Raw genomic sequence first — 15,954 nt, 5'->3', positions numbered from 1 at the left:
GAATCTCCAGGTGGGAGAGTCTGAAGGGTATAGATGGCTCCCTCTCTAACAGGCCGATACAGTACAGTGCACTCCAGCAGAGCACACTCTTAACCCGCATTTGGACGCGCGTTTTCAACGTGCTAGTAAGGGGTAAAGCTAGCGGGTTGAAAACGCGCGTCCAAATGCGGGTTAAGAGTGCGCTCCTGTACTGTATCGGCCTGTTAGAGAGGGAGCCATCTATACCCTTCAGACTCTCCTACTCGGAGATTCTAATTGGATGATTCAGTGCTATTTAGCCCAGCCATTTTAAGACTCCTAGGATTCAGTTAGAGAGAGCCATTGCAGAGTTAACAGATATTTGTTCCATACTCTGGTAGGGCATCCCAGCCTTGCCCAAAGGAGTTTTCTTTTAGAAGAGATACCTTACTATGCACACCCTGCCAGAGGGTCCTGCTTATAATTTGCAATGAGATACACTTTTAAGCCTGATACCCCTTTGGGGCAAGGGGTTCTCTTCAGGGGATCAAAGATCTGTGAGCCTACTCTTTTCCCTAGGTAGGCAAACACCAGTGTTGGATACTATTACGGGAGACAGGGAGGGCAGAGAGAATAACCTGTTTGACTTAAAGCATTTTTTGAACTACAGAGTATTGGGGAGGTTTTTGATCCGCCTTCCCATCTGGGATTTCAGTGCTGTGAATATCCTGGTTCCTACATTTTTTCACCAGAGAAATCACTTGCACTAACAGGTAAGGAAAATGAACAACTGAATCAAAGAAAGGAAGAGCCAGAGAAGGAAATCCCATCCGGATTTCCACCCAAGGAATTAGGACAGGCTGAGTGTCCACAGGAAAGAAGATCTCTAAAGATAGGATTTTTGCAAAGGGGACCCCACCACTAGGATTCCCATGGGACAGCCACCGGGAGCGTATGCACATTTTAAATCACAGTAGGCTCTATCCAGAGAAGGACACCTACCTACACAGAAAGATCCCTGTAACTACAGTCAGATGTACGTACACTCATCATTTTGGACAAATGGTCTTTAATTTAACTATAATAATCAGTAAACTTTAACACCCAGTCCTGGTCCTGCCTATTGCTGCAGCCACTCACCTCATGGGAAGCACTTAAAGGTACAATGCACATACTGGCGACCTTGTTTCATCATCTGAGGCATAAGTGAGAGCTTCTTCCCATAAAAAGGATTCCCCCCAGGGATTAAGAGTCAGCTTGTGGCACCCCAACTGAGTATGGCTGAAGTAAAGTTTTAACTTCCATTTGCTTCGATGGGAAGTGAATGGAATTTAGAAATTCTGCATCCAGGGATCTCCAACTTGATTAGTTGATGAATGTCTGATTCTTTAATTTGGAACCCCTCAGAGATGGAACCCCTTGATCCAGGACCCCCACACCTGTGCAGCCCGAGTCTTGGCCCCCACAATCAGTGAGTCCAAGTGCCTTGCACCAAGGCAGACTGAGCCTGGAACCCCCTATACCAGGGTTGGCGAACTCCAGTCCTCAAGTGACACAAACAGGCCAGATTTTCAGAATATCAAAAATGACTATGCATGAGAGCAATTTGCATGCACTCCCTCCATTGTATGCAAATCTATCTTACTTCATATTCATTGTGGATATCTTGAAAACCTGGCCTGTTTGTGGCCCTCAAGCCCTGGAGTTCGCCATCACTGCCCTATGCCATCTATTCCAGTGATGAACTCCAGTCCTTGAATGCCACAAACAGGCCAGGTTTTCAGGATATCCACAATCAATATGCATGAGATAGATTTGCATACAATGGAGGCAGTGCATGCAAATCTTTCTCATGCATATTCATTGTGGATATCCGGAAAACCTGGCCTGTTTGTGGCACTCGAGGACTAGTTCACCATCACTGATCTAGTCCAACCCCAACTATGCCCGCCTTTCCCCTATTCACTTCACTATATCCTCCACTTTTCCACCCATCCTCTGAACTCACTCACTCACGCATCCCCCACTACCTAAAACCTCACCCCCAACTAACCTATTCCCAACTAATCTGCCCACTCATTAACCCACCTCTAGTCATTCACCCACTTACATTTCCGCTACCATTCATCTAACAACCCCATCCACTTACCTACCCATCTTCTTACCTACTCTCCTATCCCCACCCACCTACCCACATCTACTTACTAACCCACTTCCACTCACTCTCATAACCTATCACTCTCCCACTTACCCATCTCACCTACCTAAATATCCCTTCCCACCTACCTGCCCCTCCCACTCTCTACTCCACTTGGATGGGAGGTTATATGAGTGAGTGTGAGGGTAGATAGGTGATTCTGACCTGGTAACAGAGTGCCTCTGCCTCCAGGGTCCCAAGTTACTCATTACTGGACCAGAGGTACTCCAATTTTTTTTAATTCAATGGTTAGAGGTGTAATTAAACTCAACTTCCACCTCTGACCACTGAAGTTTAAAAAGGAAATAAAATTAAATTAAAAGTTAACTTATGCTTATTACATTGGAAGTAAAGTAAAAAAATTGCTGTGGTAGTAAAAAAATTAATACTAAAAATGTAACACTAAATTTTACTACAGTTTTATTACATTGGCTTAGAAATGCCTATGTACTGTGCTATATATATGTTCTGTAATAACACTTTAGTGACTCCATGCTAAACTTTAACACAGGATATTTAGAACAGCCATACTAACAACCTATTTAAAGTTGGGCCACTGTAGCCTTTGCCACTAAATATAGCTGTGACCCCACACATACCAAGTTTAACTATATGTTGGACAAATGCTCGGCCCCACTAACAACGTTTTGGGCATTATTTGGTGCAGCTGCTGTAATTATTACATACAAAATGTGGTAATTTCTCCCCTCCTTTAGAAAGATATAAAAGGCTGGTTTGCACAGCCACTCATTGCCAGTGCAGTAAGCCGGTGAGAGCTTGGGACTCAAGCAATGAGGTAGTTTTTTTTTTCTTCCAAGAGGCTTGGATGGTGTATGTCTGCAATTACCGAGTGTGTTATCTTTAGTGTTTCTTGTTTTCCCGTCACTGTTTCCCATTCCATTGCCCTATGCTTGTCTTCAAGAGTGCTTTGCTGTGTGCAAGAGTTTGTGGAATTTTTCTAGTTTTTCTGCGTATTGTCGATCTGTGTTACAGTGTGCAAGATAGCAACAACTATGCATGAGAATGAAGAGGATGGGAAGTGGTAATGGTCGAACAATGTGAGTACAATGATAGAAGACAAGACTGTAGTGGAGGAGGTGGATGAGGAGGACAAAAAGAGGTAAGTGAGACAGAAGAGAAGGGGAAGGGTATGGGATGAACCAGCAAGAAGGGAGGAAATCTCCATTAAGCACACTCGGTGGACGGAAGCAGCTACAGAACTCAGCAATGGACCTTAACAGCCACCTGAATTTCCACACCAGTGAGAAAGGCAGGCAACAGGGTTCTCTTACATAATATCCCTTACCCCTCCTTCCCCCAACCAATAACCCATGTACCCTGCCCCCCCCCACCCCACACACACATACACAGTATCTCTCTTCTGAAAAGTGTCACAGTAGTGTCATCACCCTCACAGTCTCATTTAATAATTTCATTCAAAACAAGACTTATGTAACTCCTGAACTGTGGTCCTTGATAGAAGCTGATGGAGTATACAGCCAATACTAAGGCTCAATCTCCTTTCCATTTTGCTCACTCTTTTTAATCCTGATCCAAGAGATGAGGGCTATGATAACTTCTTGAGTCCTGGGTGTAATTTGATAAGTTTCAGAAACTGAACTGGAAGCGAAGCTACTGTTCCAGCACAACTTTGCTGATAATATGGCATAGACATAAAATATGGCACCCTGTACAAATGTCTTTCAGATGAAATCCACAAACAAGTCAACTATGTAAATAAGTGACTCTGTGTTTCTTAGATTCCTCATGTAAACATTCCCCTGCCCCCACCCCATCCCTTTCACAGGGGATAACCTTCCCAGCCTTGAAGAGCCTTGAATTGTTTCCCCAGGATAGGGGAATATTTCTCTGGGGTTCTGTGGAATGGGACAGGACTCGCTGGCAAGGCCATTGAGTGATACATATTTATTTATTTATTTATTTTATTTATTAACTTTTATTTACCGACATTCGTGCAGCACATCATGCCGGTTTACAAAGAACTCAGGTGGGTGATACAATAAAACAATAAAACAAAAACAATGTACAAAGAATAAAACAAAAGTAAAACCATAACGATGTAACCTTGGAACAAAATACTATTCCTTACAATAAGGACACATTAACCGATCATGATCAAAAAATAAATTAAGCAATATCATGGCAATATTAAGTCAGAGGTCCCAAAAGTTAAAAATAATTAAAAAAAAATAAATTTAAAATCGGCCCGCAGCTCACGGGTTGAAAACTGGATGCTCAATTTTGCCGGCGTCCGGTTTCTGAACCCGTGGCTGTCAGCGGGTTTGAGAACCGACACCAGCAAAATTGAGTGTCAGCTGTCAAACTCGCTGACAGCCACCACTCCTGTCAAAAAAGAGGTGATAGGGATGCGGTAGTGTCCCTAGTGCCTCTTTTTACCACAGGTCCTAATTTGAATATTTTTTTTTTCTGAATTGCGCGCACAGGAGAGCGAACACTCGCCCGCTCTCCCACGATTTTTACTGTATCGGCCTGTAAGACTGTAAAGTGGGATGCACTAGTTTAATATACTGTTATAAGGTTTGCTCATTCTTAGTGACGCTTTGCTTCTGGCGGAGGAGCCAGTAGGGTTACTCAGGTGGCGTCCTACCTCCATTATATGGAGGACTTCAGTGATAAATTTGCAGGTGGAGTTGGGGGTGCAGGGAGGGGGAGGGGATGGGGATTGAGGCAGCGCTAGGGTTTTTCTGAATAGGCGCCATTTTCTATCCTGGGAATACAATTCTATGTTCTTCCAACAGATTCTCATACCGCTAATTCACATAAGAACATAAGAAAATGCCATACTGGCTCAGACCAAGGGTCCATCAAGCCCAGCATCCTGTTTCCAACAGTGGCCAATCCAGGCCACAAGAACCCGGCAAGTACCCAAAAACTAAGTCCATTCCATGCTACCATTGCTAATGGCAGTGGCTATTCTCTAAGTGAACTTAATAGCAGGTAATGGACTTCTCCTCCAAGAACTTATCCAATCCTTTTTTAAACACAGCTATACTAACTACACTAACCACATCCTCTGGCAACAAATTCCAGAGTTTAATTGTGCGTTGAGTAAAAAAGAACTTTCTCCGATTAGTTTTAAATGTGCCCCATGCTAACTTCATGGAGTGCCCCCTAGTCTTTCTACTATCCGAAAGAGTAAATAACCGATTCACATCTACCCGTTCTAGACCTCTCATGATTTTAAACACCTCTATCATATCCCCCCTCAGTCGTCTCTTCTCCAAGCTGAAAAGTCCTAACCTCTTTAGTCTTTCCTCATAGGGGAGTTGTTCCATTCCCCTTATCATTTTGGTAGCCCTTCTCTGTACCTTCTCCATTGCAATTATATCTTTTTTGAGATGCGGCGACCAGAATTGTACACAGTATTCAAAGTGCGGTCTCACCATGGAGCGATACAGAGGCATTATGACATTTTCCGTTTTATTCACCATTCCCTTTCTAATAATTCCCAACATTCTATTTGCTTTTTTGACTGCCGCAGCACACTGTACCGATGATTTCAATGTGTTATCCACTATGACACCTAGATCTCTTTCTTGGGTTGTAGCACCTAATATGGAACCCAACATTGTGTAATTATAGCATGGGTTATTTTTCCCTATATGCATCACCTTGCACTTATCCACATTAAATTTCATCTGCCATTTGGATGCCCAATTTTCCAGTCTCACAAGGTCTTCCTGCAATTTATCACAATCTGCTTGTGATTTAACTACTCTGAACAATTTTGTGTCATCTGCAAATTTGATTATCTCACTTGTCGTATTTCTTTCCAGATCATTTATAAATATATTGAAAAGTAAAGGTCCCAATACAGATCCCTGAGGCACTCCACTGTCCACTCCCTTCCACTGAGAAAATTGCCCATTTAATCCTACTCTCTGTTTCCTGTCTTTTAGCCAGTTTGCAATCCACGAAAGGACATTGCCACCTATCCCATGACTTTTTATCACATTTAGGCTGGGAGGGGTGTGCCATCAGGTTTATTACATATGGAATTGTTATCTATTTCATTATCACGCCACATCAAACAGATGGCTAACAGGCTTCGATGTATATCTTGGAACGTAGCAGGGCTGCCTTCCCCTGTAAAGAGGACAAAAATACTACAATCACTGAGACGGCATAACGCCAAAATTGTATTTTTGCAAGAGACGCATTTAACAGCGGTGGAAAGCCAGAAACTATCCCGGGTCTGGGTGGGGAAGGTATTTTATTCCCCTGCACAGAACAGGAAAGGGGGAATAGTGATCTTGATAGGGAAACATATGGTTTTTGAAGAAGCCAAGATCATTTCTGATGTGGAGGGATGCTATGTTTTAGCCATAGGAAAACTATTTGGTGAGGAGGTAACGCTCTGCAGTATTTACGCCCTGAACTCGTACCAGCAGTTTTTCACACATTTAGCATAACTCAAAGCAAAACAGAAAAGGGTTAATACTACTCACCAGAGATTTTAACCAAGTGGCAGATCAAACACTGGTCCACTCAAATCCAGAGCCCCATCCCAAAACTTCTATACGGAAAGGAATACCATTCCTCTGTCACCACCTGCAACTGGTAGATCCCTGGAAGATTTTATATCCTGAACAGAGAGATTACACCCATATAGCTCGTGCCCATAATTCTATGTCCATAATAGACTATATCCTGACTTCCCCACAATGTTTTAACAAAATAGGATCGGCAGAGATAGGCCCCGCAGAATGTTCTGACCACGGTATGTTATGAATCGATGCGCACCTAGAGGGCCCGAAACAAACACAACCCCGGTGGCGTTTCCCGGCACACCTTTCTGAGGATAAAGACTTCATGGTCTTTCTCCAGGAAAAATGAAAAAATTACACACATCACAATTCACAACATCAGGACACTCCAACTTTATTTTAGTTGGAGGTGACTATGAGGGGGGAAATCATTGCATATGTCATCATGCAAAGGAAACTAGCTAGTAAACAGTTAATAGATCTGGGAAAAGATGTCCAGGTGGCAAAACAAAAAATGATAGCTCACCCCACTACTCAGGCTAAACAGAATTATCGAGATTTGTTGAACACACTGAATTGCTACATCCACCGAAAGACACAGTGAGATTTGCTTTGCTACTTACATAACCTATATAGATTTGGTAATAAAATGGGTAAATTATTGGTGAACCAGATCCGAGCTCAAAGGGGGTCGGCTTTTATTGCGGCCCTCCGAGATAGACAGGGGTGTATCTCCGGCCCTCAAATTTGTGAACTATTCCGACAGTTCTATGAAACTCTATGCGGCGGAGTCTCAGCCCCAGGCAAGAGTAGTTAAGCGTAATTTTTTCATCTCCATTTCCTTGCCCACCCTTACTGCTGCACAACTGCAAGCCTTAAACACCCCGATCACCAAACAAGAAATTTGGGAGGGGATTGGGTCTAGCCAGTCTCATAAAGTGCCAGGCCCGGATATGGAGAGTATTCAAAGCCTGGTGAAGACTGGTGTGAGGACTGCGAGATCCTTCCGCGGACAGCCAACATCCCCATGATCCTGGAATTTCTGCAGGATGGCTTGAAGAAGGGGTTGTCTCTCAACTCCCTTAATGTTCAGGTGGCCGCGTTGGCCTGCTTCAGAGCCAAAGTGGACGGCATCAGTCTATCAACCCATCCAAATGTTTCCCGCTTCCTGAGAGGGGTCAAACAAATCCAACCACCATTAAAGTGGCCGGTGCCCTTATGGAATCTCAATCTAGTACTAGACTTGCTAGTGGGAGCTTCCTTCAGACCTACACACAGTCTGTCACTACGGCTCCTGACCTTGAAGACTGCATTCCTAGTGGCAATATGTCCAACCCGTCGCATCTCTGAGCTTCAAGCACTATCATGTCGGGAACCGTTCCTCAGGTTCTAAGCAAACCATCTCGCTGCCATCTCCAGATGAACATAAGGACTCGGAAGATTCACGCCTTCTTCACCATCTTAACGTCAGTAGACTACTAGTTCGATACCTGGAAAGATTGGAATCTGTACGAAAGATGGACCACCTGTTCGTCCTTCACAGTGGGAAGAAACAGGGGGAAGCGGTCTCACGGGCAACCATAGCCTGCTGGATCAAAGAAGTAATCAAGGCGGCCTACATAGAGGCAGGGAAGCCCCCACCTCTACAGCTTAAGGCCCATTCTACAAGGTCCCAGGCAGTGTCCTGGGCAGAAACCAAGATGCTGTCGCCTACCGAGATCTGTCAGGCGGCGACGTGGTCCTCCATACATACCTTCTCCAGGTTCTACCGCCTGGATGTCAAGGCCCGGGAGAACACAACCTTTGCAAGGGCAGTACTAAGTGGGCCACGGGCAGCCTCCCGCCCGGTTCGGGAGTAGCATTTGTACATCCCATTGGTCCTGAGTCCATCTGGCTACACGCTAGGAAATGGAGAAATTACTTACCTGATAATTTTGTTTTCCTTAGTTTAGACAGATGGACTCAGCAACCCGCCCACGGCTGCCCCGGAATCCTGGAACCTCGGGTGACAAGTCTCGAACAAGACAAGCACAGGTAAGCCAAGTATTACCCTAGTTCAAGACACCCATAGTTTCCAGGTGTCGGCGTTATCCGGTTGAGTGCACTGGCAGTCTCCAATTGGAAAATCAGTTGAACCAGTCCTAGTTAACCAAGTTAATCAAGTTATCAGAGCACACATATCCACAATTGCTTTTCAAGGAGAATGCTTGGGAATGGAGCTTCCTGCGTGGGTGTATGTGGGCTGACGTCGGCTTTGGGATCTGGCTCCGTCTCCCATCTGCTATCTGCTGTCGGGAGTGCACTGTGCCCCATTGGTCCTGAGTCCATCTGTCTACACTAAGGAAAACGAAATTATCAGGTAAGTAATTTCTCCATTTTCTATTGCTTTCATCACAAATGGAATGGGGTAATAATTCTTGGGATCACTTGCATTCAGACTTTTTCTTTTTTAAAATTTGGAATTTGATCAGTGGTCAAAGTAAAATTGACCAAAGGCATTAGGTATTCAGCTAATCCCAATTCCTTATCTTTAATAAAAAAATGAGGGCATAGAATCAAGATCTGAAGTAGAATTATTTAAAGATGCCAACATCTTTTTCATTTCCAAATGGAACCACAAAACAAAGAAACACAGTGTTTAAAACCTCTGCCTACCTTTGCAGTATTCAGCTCTCCCTGCTGTCTTGGACAGGATAATTAACAGGAGCTGCCTCTCTTGGAGGCATGGGGCCTCTTGAACCCAACTGGGCTTACACTCTTATCCTTGCCAGCTGGTTCCGCCCTCTGGCCTCTTCTCTGCCCCCCGCAGGGTCTCACTCACAGAGCTCGCTCCCTCTTTGGGGTTTAAGGTAGACCAGGCTAAAAGCCTAGTCCTGCACATAGAAACAGGGGGAAAAATGGGGTCACTCCGTTTCATACCCCCCCCCCCCTCCCCAGCTTGGAACCATTGATCCAAGTGACACTACTTCCCCCTGGAACCCATCCAGGGAAATACCACATACCCCATTCCCTTTCAAGTTGCTTCCCATCAGCTAAGTTTGGGGACAAGGATCTAGGGTCATGCTTATCCCCACACCTTAGGGTAACCCCAAACGATACTGATAGTACCACCCATTATGGCCCTCACCCAGTGTATGCCCACAAACCTTTATCTGAGTCCATTCTTGGCTCTGGGTTCCACTTCCAACCTAGAGAGGCTCCTTGAACTGGCTGCAGGACTTGCAGTGAGTACTCTTCAGTCATCTTTATGATGATTTGTGCCTCTTCTGTACTTTCACAACCAGCACCCTCTGGTGATTCCATCACAGCTCTCACAAACTCCTCTTCACTGCCATGCATTGGCTTCTCTGTACTCCCTTTTGCTAGGGACTACCTGGCCTCTGCGGCCTCTTCAATTGGCCCCTTGGCAGTACCTCTCTCAGGCTTCTCAATACTGCCTCTCACAGGCCATCCAGTACTGCCTCCTTCTGGGCAGTCTGTGTTGCCCTCCGGCTCTCTGTGACCCCTCTTTCAGGGTTGTTCATAGCCCCCTTCTCTGAGCATCCCACGGGACCTGTTTTTGCTCCCAGTAGTGTTTGGGCACCCTGCAGGGTCTTCCTTGGGACCACCTGCAGCGCCAACCTCAGGTAACACAGTCAATATAAAGGCCACCTGGGCTCCAGCTCCATTGCTGCTTTCTGCTACAAACAGCTGCTATGCTTCTTCAGCTTCCAGGAATCCTTCTGCCTTGCTTGGCTTCATTTCTGGGCAGCTGGGAGTTTTTCACAAGTCATTCACTAGTATAGTGTTTTCTATGGTGAGTTGCCTTAGCTCCCTCTCCATTTGGGACACTTCCACTGCAATTTCTTGTACTTTAGTGACCAGCTGACACAATTCCTTTCACAAGGCATCTATGGAAGCTGGAGTGGCTTTGCTGGCCCCACTGACCTGGATGGCCTTTCCAACTGCCAGGCTTCCAGTCTCAGGTTCTTCCTGCCAGCTCTTGGGACTGGGGAATTCCCACTACACAGAAGTAGTGGTAATTAAGCCCATTTCCTTCTCCTTTATTTCACCTGCACTGCAGTAACCCCCACTGGATCCAGACTAGGTTTCCTGGTGTACTGCCAAGACCTCTGGCAGCTGTACTTGCTAGCAGTTTCACTTTCTGCTTGGGCCACGCCCTATTCCAGCTACAGTGTGCAACTGTTTTTCTCTCTCTTTTAAAAGGGAAAAAAAGGTTTAAAAAAAATCCTGTCTCACCAGCACTAACTACACTGTGGAGCATAGGTCCTAAACTCTGGACAGAGCTTGCCTCTAGTTCGCAAACAAACATAATCCTGCCTAGCTTTCAGGCCCCACAGTCCACTCCCTAAGTAAAGGCAACTTCAGGGTTTTTTCTTTTTTCTGTGTTCTGCTATCCTAGCAGCACTGCTCTGCTTTGGTGTGCTCTCAGAGCCACATCCTTTTGCCTCCAAATGCTTGGCAGGCTACACAGCAAACTTTCTTCTACAATCCTCCCCACTGGAGGCTTGGGTTTTTTTCTGTGCGAGGCTTTGAGAAAAAAAAAATCCCACTCCTCGCACTGTATTGTGAGGATGACCAAGCAGGTTTCACTCTCCTGGAGTCAGAAACCACACGGACTCCAGCTTTTCTGAAGTAAAATGTACTTTATTCACAAAACAAACAAACACACACAGTTTTGAGAACCACTGCCTACCTTTGCAGTATTCAGCTGTCCCTGCTGTCTTGGACAAGATAGAGTAACAGGTACTGCCTCTCCTGGAGATTCAGGTCCTCTTGAACCCAGCTGGGCTTACACTGTTATCTCTGCCAGCAGGTCCTGCCCTCTGGACTCTTCTCTGCCCCCATAGGGTCCCTCCCACACAGCTCTCTCCCTCTGTGGGGTTTAAGGTGGACCAGGCTTCTAGCCTTGTCCTGCACATACAAACAGGGGAAAACCGGGTCACTATATTACATCCCCTTCCCTTTGTAGAAATATTCCTCTTCTCCCACAAATCAAGACTGGAATCCCAGATAAGGCTACAGACCCTATTCTGCTTTTTTCCTAGCTCCCAGCACAATTCAAAACTCTTCAGCACTGGGGCGGAGGGGGGGAAGCGAACCAACCTATCACTCAAAAAGTATTTTTTACCTTCTGACCTTTTTCTGAATGTTCCTGTGGCACCGTAAGCAGTCTTGAGTTAGCTGGAGAATAGACTTCAGGCTGGAGTCTGGCAAAATCTTTCATAAAATTCTTTATTTATGACCAGAACAACCAAAACAGCACTGCTATTCTTCTCAGTTCAACAAAAACAAATGCAATAATACAACTTAATTCAGCAGTATTCTATTTCCTTAGGCTTTCTTCTCTCCCCTTGGCCTTCCTTCACACCTGGGGCCTGGCTAGTTATACTCCTTCACAGGGACCTCTGCCCAGGACCAGGATTCACTGCTGAATCAGGTTTAAGGTGGACTGGGCCAGATCTCTAAAGCCATTGCTGGAAAATTCCCTTTGTTAAAACATAGACACACACTCTAGTATATCTCTAGTGGCCAAGCAAGGGTAACATTCAAAATGGTTCTCTGGGTCCCTTTCCCATTCTTGGTTAGAACTATGAAACCTTTTTGAGTTTGTTTAACTGGTATGGGTGTCCTCCAATTAACTGCAAAGTCAAATACCTTGGATCCATTTGTCAAATGGCAAGGACTTCATTTCTATATCCTTGCGTTGTAGTACCAGATAGTCACAGGTAGTGGGTAACACTGGATAGATGCCACAGACTCTCCTCTCTTCCCTCAGCCTCTTATGCTGGGTACTGGGTAAGAATCCTTGCCTTCATCCACTGCCGCACAACCCTCCCTTCATCACCCCTCCCTCTCTCACACCACCAAGGCCAATGAAGCCGTCAAGCAAAAGGGAGAAATTGTGAATAAATAAACAGCCGCAAGCAACCTCAACCCAGATACCCCAGCCACAGTATAAAGTGGGGCGCCCCCCTCTCCACTACAATCAACCCTCGGGTGAAGACACCCACCACCATGGCCACCAGGAACAAGCCATTTGTGAAGAGGAAGGTGAAACATACGACCTCCCCCACCCTTTCCAGCGGGACCTCAGAGGTGCCACCCTTGGGCACCTTCCTCCCTCCCCCTCCCCCTCCCCCTACCAGAGAGGACGGTGTCTCCATCATCATCCCTCCCCTCCCTCCTCTTCCTCAAAGGCGGATGCCTGGCAAGCAGGGCCACCAGGAATGCCAGTGTTTCCAAAGGTGCCATCACCAGTGCTTCCACCACCAGCGCCACTGACACTACCACCAGCATTGACATCAGTGCCACCTCCCCCACCCAAACCCTTGTATGCAACCGTTGTTGCAACTGGGACAAGGGTTGGAGGCCCCGACCTGTCGAGCTTTTACTTCTCAGCAGCTGGTTCCTCCAGCCTTACCTTGAAACATGGTCTGAGATGCCAACTGCTGGCCTCGTCCAATCCCTCCACCAAAGCGCTGCACTGGCCAAGCTGGTCGGACCCAGGCAGGTCATGGCAGCGGGAAGGATGAACAGCAGAATGTTTTTCAAGTTCCTTCAGGCAGTCCAGACGGCTGTTGAAGAGGGTCTTGTGGTGGAGGGGGGTGTTCCAACAAACGGAGCTCATCATTGGGCAGGGAACCCAGGTGGTGTTTTCCAATGTACCATCTCACCTCCCAGATGCCCTCATTAAGCTCCATCTCGGTGATCTGGGGGTGTCCACCACCCCCCGTCGCCGCCCTCCCAGCAGTCACCAGGAGTGGGAGCTGCACTATATTTCTTTATTCCGGAGGTAGGCCTGAGGGTATTTTGAATACAGGCTCAAAGATTTGGTTAAATAAATCCCACGGCAACAATCTGCGGTTGATAGGCTTCCCAAAGTCTTTGACTGATGGGGAACTATGCTGGTTTTTGGTGACATGGCTCACCAAAGACCTGCAGCTGGCAGAGGCTTTAGAGCCTGTGGTCATCAAATAGGCCTAAAGGGTAGGGCCTTGGCAAGAAAATTGTGTCTGGCCCAGTGTAGTGGTAGCTAGATTTTCGAACTATGCCCATAAGATGGCCATTCTACAGGCAGTTGGTTGTGGTCTTCAACCTGCCATGGACGACCAAGTCTTAATATTTCAAGAGCACTCAGTCAAACTTGCAGCCTTGTATAAAATAATTTCCCCTGTATGCAGCAAATTGTGCAAAAACAGTACATTTGCTTCACACTTCAATATTCTGCTGGACTTAAGATTACTTATGTGGGCAAGCATTATTTTTATGATTCCCCGGAGGAAGCTTGAGCATTCGTCACCCTCTACATTAACTCCGCTGACACCACTAAAGAAACCATTGCCTAATGCCGCTTACAATGCAGCAGTTTGAGACTTACATTTATTTTTTCCATGGTCTGGCTCTTTCTGTTGATACAAAGAATCTGGGCTGTCGGATGAGAGCTCAGTATACTGCCAAGCAGAGGTTTTAAGGTTTAGTTTGGCAAACAACTGTGTGAGCATTGTTTGGACTTTTTTTTTTTTTAAAGGCCTCTGTGCCCGATGGATACGCAGAGACAAGTCACTGACCAGGCATTTGGAGGACAGCATTTGTGTTTTATAGTATCTGGCCTGTTTTTATTTCTATTGCTTCCTATATGTCAGAAACACTGTTTTTACATTTACTTCCTTTTACTTACCTGTTACATGGAAAGGCCCCTGGATCTTTTGATGACTTGGGACACAACCCTGCACTGAGTTACCTGCTATAGATGCTACTATCTAAACTTGGATTTACTATATTCACCCTTGAACTGGATGTGTTTATAATGCTTATTGTGTTTTATTTTTATGATACTAAGGGGCAGGAGTTGGAGGGACCTGCTAGCATTAACACATGGGTTTTCCATTCTAAGTGGGTTTTCTGGGATTTGGGGGAGATTGGGGGCATAGGCAGTAGGGGCAGGCTAGGAGGGGATTGTGGGGATGGGGATGAGGGAGGATTAGGTTTTGCAGACGGTTTAGGGGGACTGGGTAGAGATTTTTGTTTTCTTATTTTTTTTCACCATTTTGCTAACGATATAGTTAGAGGCCTTTTCACTGCATATGGATGGGTAATGATGGCTTGAGGTTGATTTCTTGGAATGTAGTGGGCTTGAGTTTTCCTGTTAAGTATTATAAGATTCTCAAACATTTACAGAGACACAAAGCAGGTATAGCATTGATACATGAAATCCATTTATCTGCTCTCGAGCATAGCAAACTAAAAAGATGGTGGCTTGGTGACGTGCATTGGATCACTTTAGTTTTACAGAAGGCAGGTGTGACTATTTTAATTCACAAGACTCTCTCCATGTGGACAATGTGCTATAAAATTCTGGGGTTTGCTGTTTTATAGTTTAATGGGTTCTCTTTTTGGAAAACACTTTTTTTTGCAACATTTATGCCCCTAACATTTGATTCTACTTTCTGCTCAATTCTTCTGCAAAAGTTGCAGGGATTACATGCATGTTCTATCATCACTGGTGGGAATTTCAATATACCGCATGATCCATTGTTAGACAAATCTTCCTGTTTGCCCAGGGAAACATTTCTGAGGCATAAAGGCATCCCACTAATGTGTGATCAAGTAGACTTATTGGACATCTGGAGAATGTTGCACCCTGGTGAGAGGAACTATTCACATGTAATCCAGAATTGACTACCTGTTAGTTTCTACTCAGAGTTTTTCTAAAAGAAACTGTAACTTCTCTAGGACCCTTGGCAATTTTTGACCATACGCCTAACTGGATTGATATACAGTGGACGGAGGCTTGGAACAGGAGGGGACAGTGGAGATTTCTGGTGTTTATATTTCGAGATTCTGGATTTCAAGAATTTGATACAAAAATGGAATGCCTTTAATGAACTCAATAAAATCCATCTGGACACACCAGCATTGTACTGGGAAATGGTCTGTATCCTCAGAGGGAATATTATAGTGTATGTGATAAGATGGCAAAGAGACTTGGATAAAAGACTCTTTAGGCTGGAAAAACAAGTTCATAGAGATCGGGCAATATTAGCTAGAAAGCCTACCTGCGAAGGCGAGGTACCATTTTATTTCTTCACAAGCTGCACTTAACTCTTTAATACATCAGGCAGTGCAGAAATCTATATTCTATGTTTAAATACAAAGAGATCCATATTCAAAAGCTCTTATCCAGCTAAGTTCTAGAATTTAGCCGGATAAAAAAAGGGGCATTTCATGGGCATTCCAAGCCGGGGGTTGAGTGATGCGGCTGACCTA

General features: G+C 45.3%; 1 long non-coding RNA gene across 1 annotated transcript in view; it reads left to right on the top strand.

Moving 5' to 3' along the window:
• Positions 1 to 15,954, top strand: part of LOC115083295 — a 33,586-nt gene that overhangs the window by 4,157 nt on the left and 13,475 nt on the right. The window contains exon 2 of the long non-coding RNA XR_003854332.1: positions 3,149 to 3,213. This is a non-coding gene — a long non-coding RNA (uncharacterized LOC115083295). The remainder of the gene's footprint in view (positions 1 to 3,148; positions 3,214 to 15,954) is intronic.

Source organism: Rhinatrema bivittatum, chromosome 1 (genome assembly GCF_901001135.1).
Source record: "Rhinatrema bivittatum chromosome 1, aRhiBiv1.1, whole genome shotgun sequence".
In the NCBI taxonomy this organism is placed as follows: domain Eukaryota; kingdom Metazoa; phylum Chordata; class Amphibia; order Gymnophiona; family Rhinatrematidae; genus Rhinatrema; species Rhinatrema bivittatum.
This window is presented reverse-complemented; position numbering and strand designations above follow the sequence as displayed.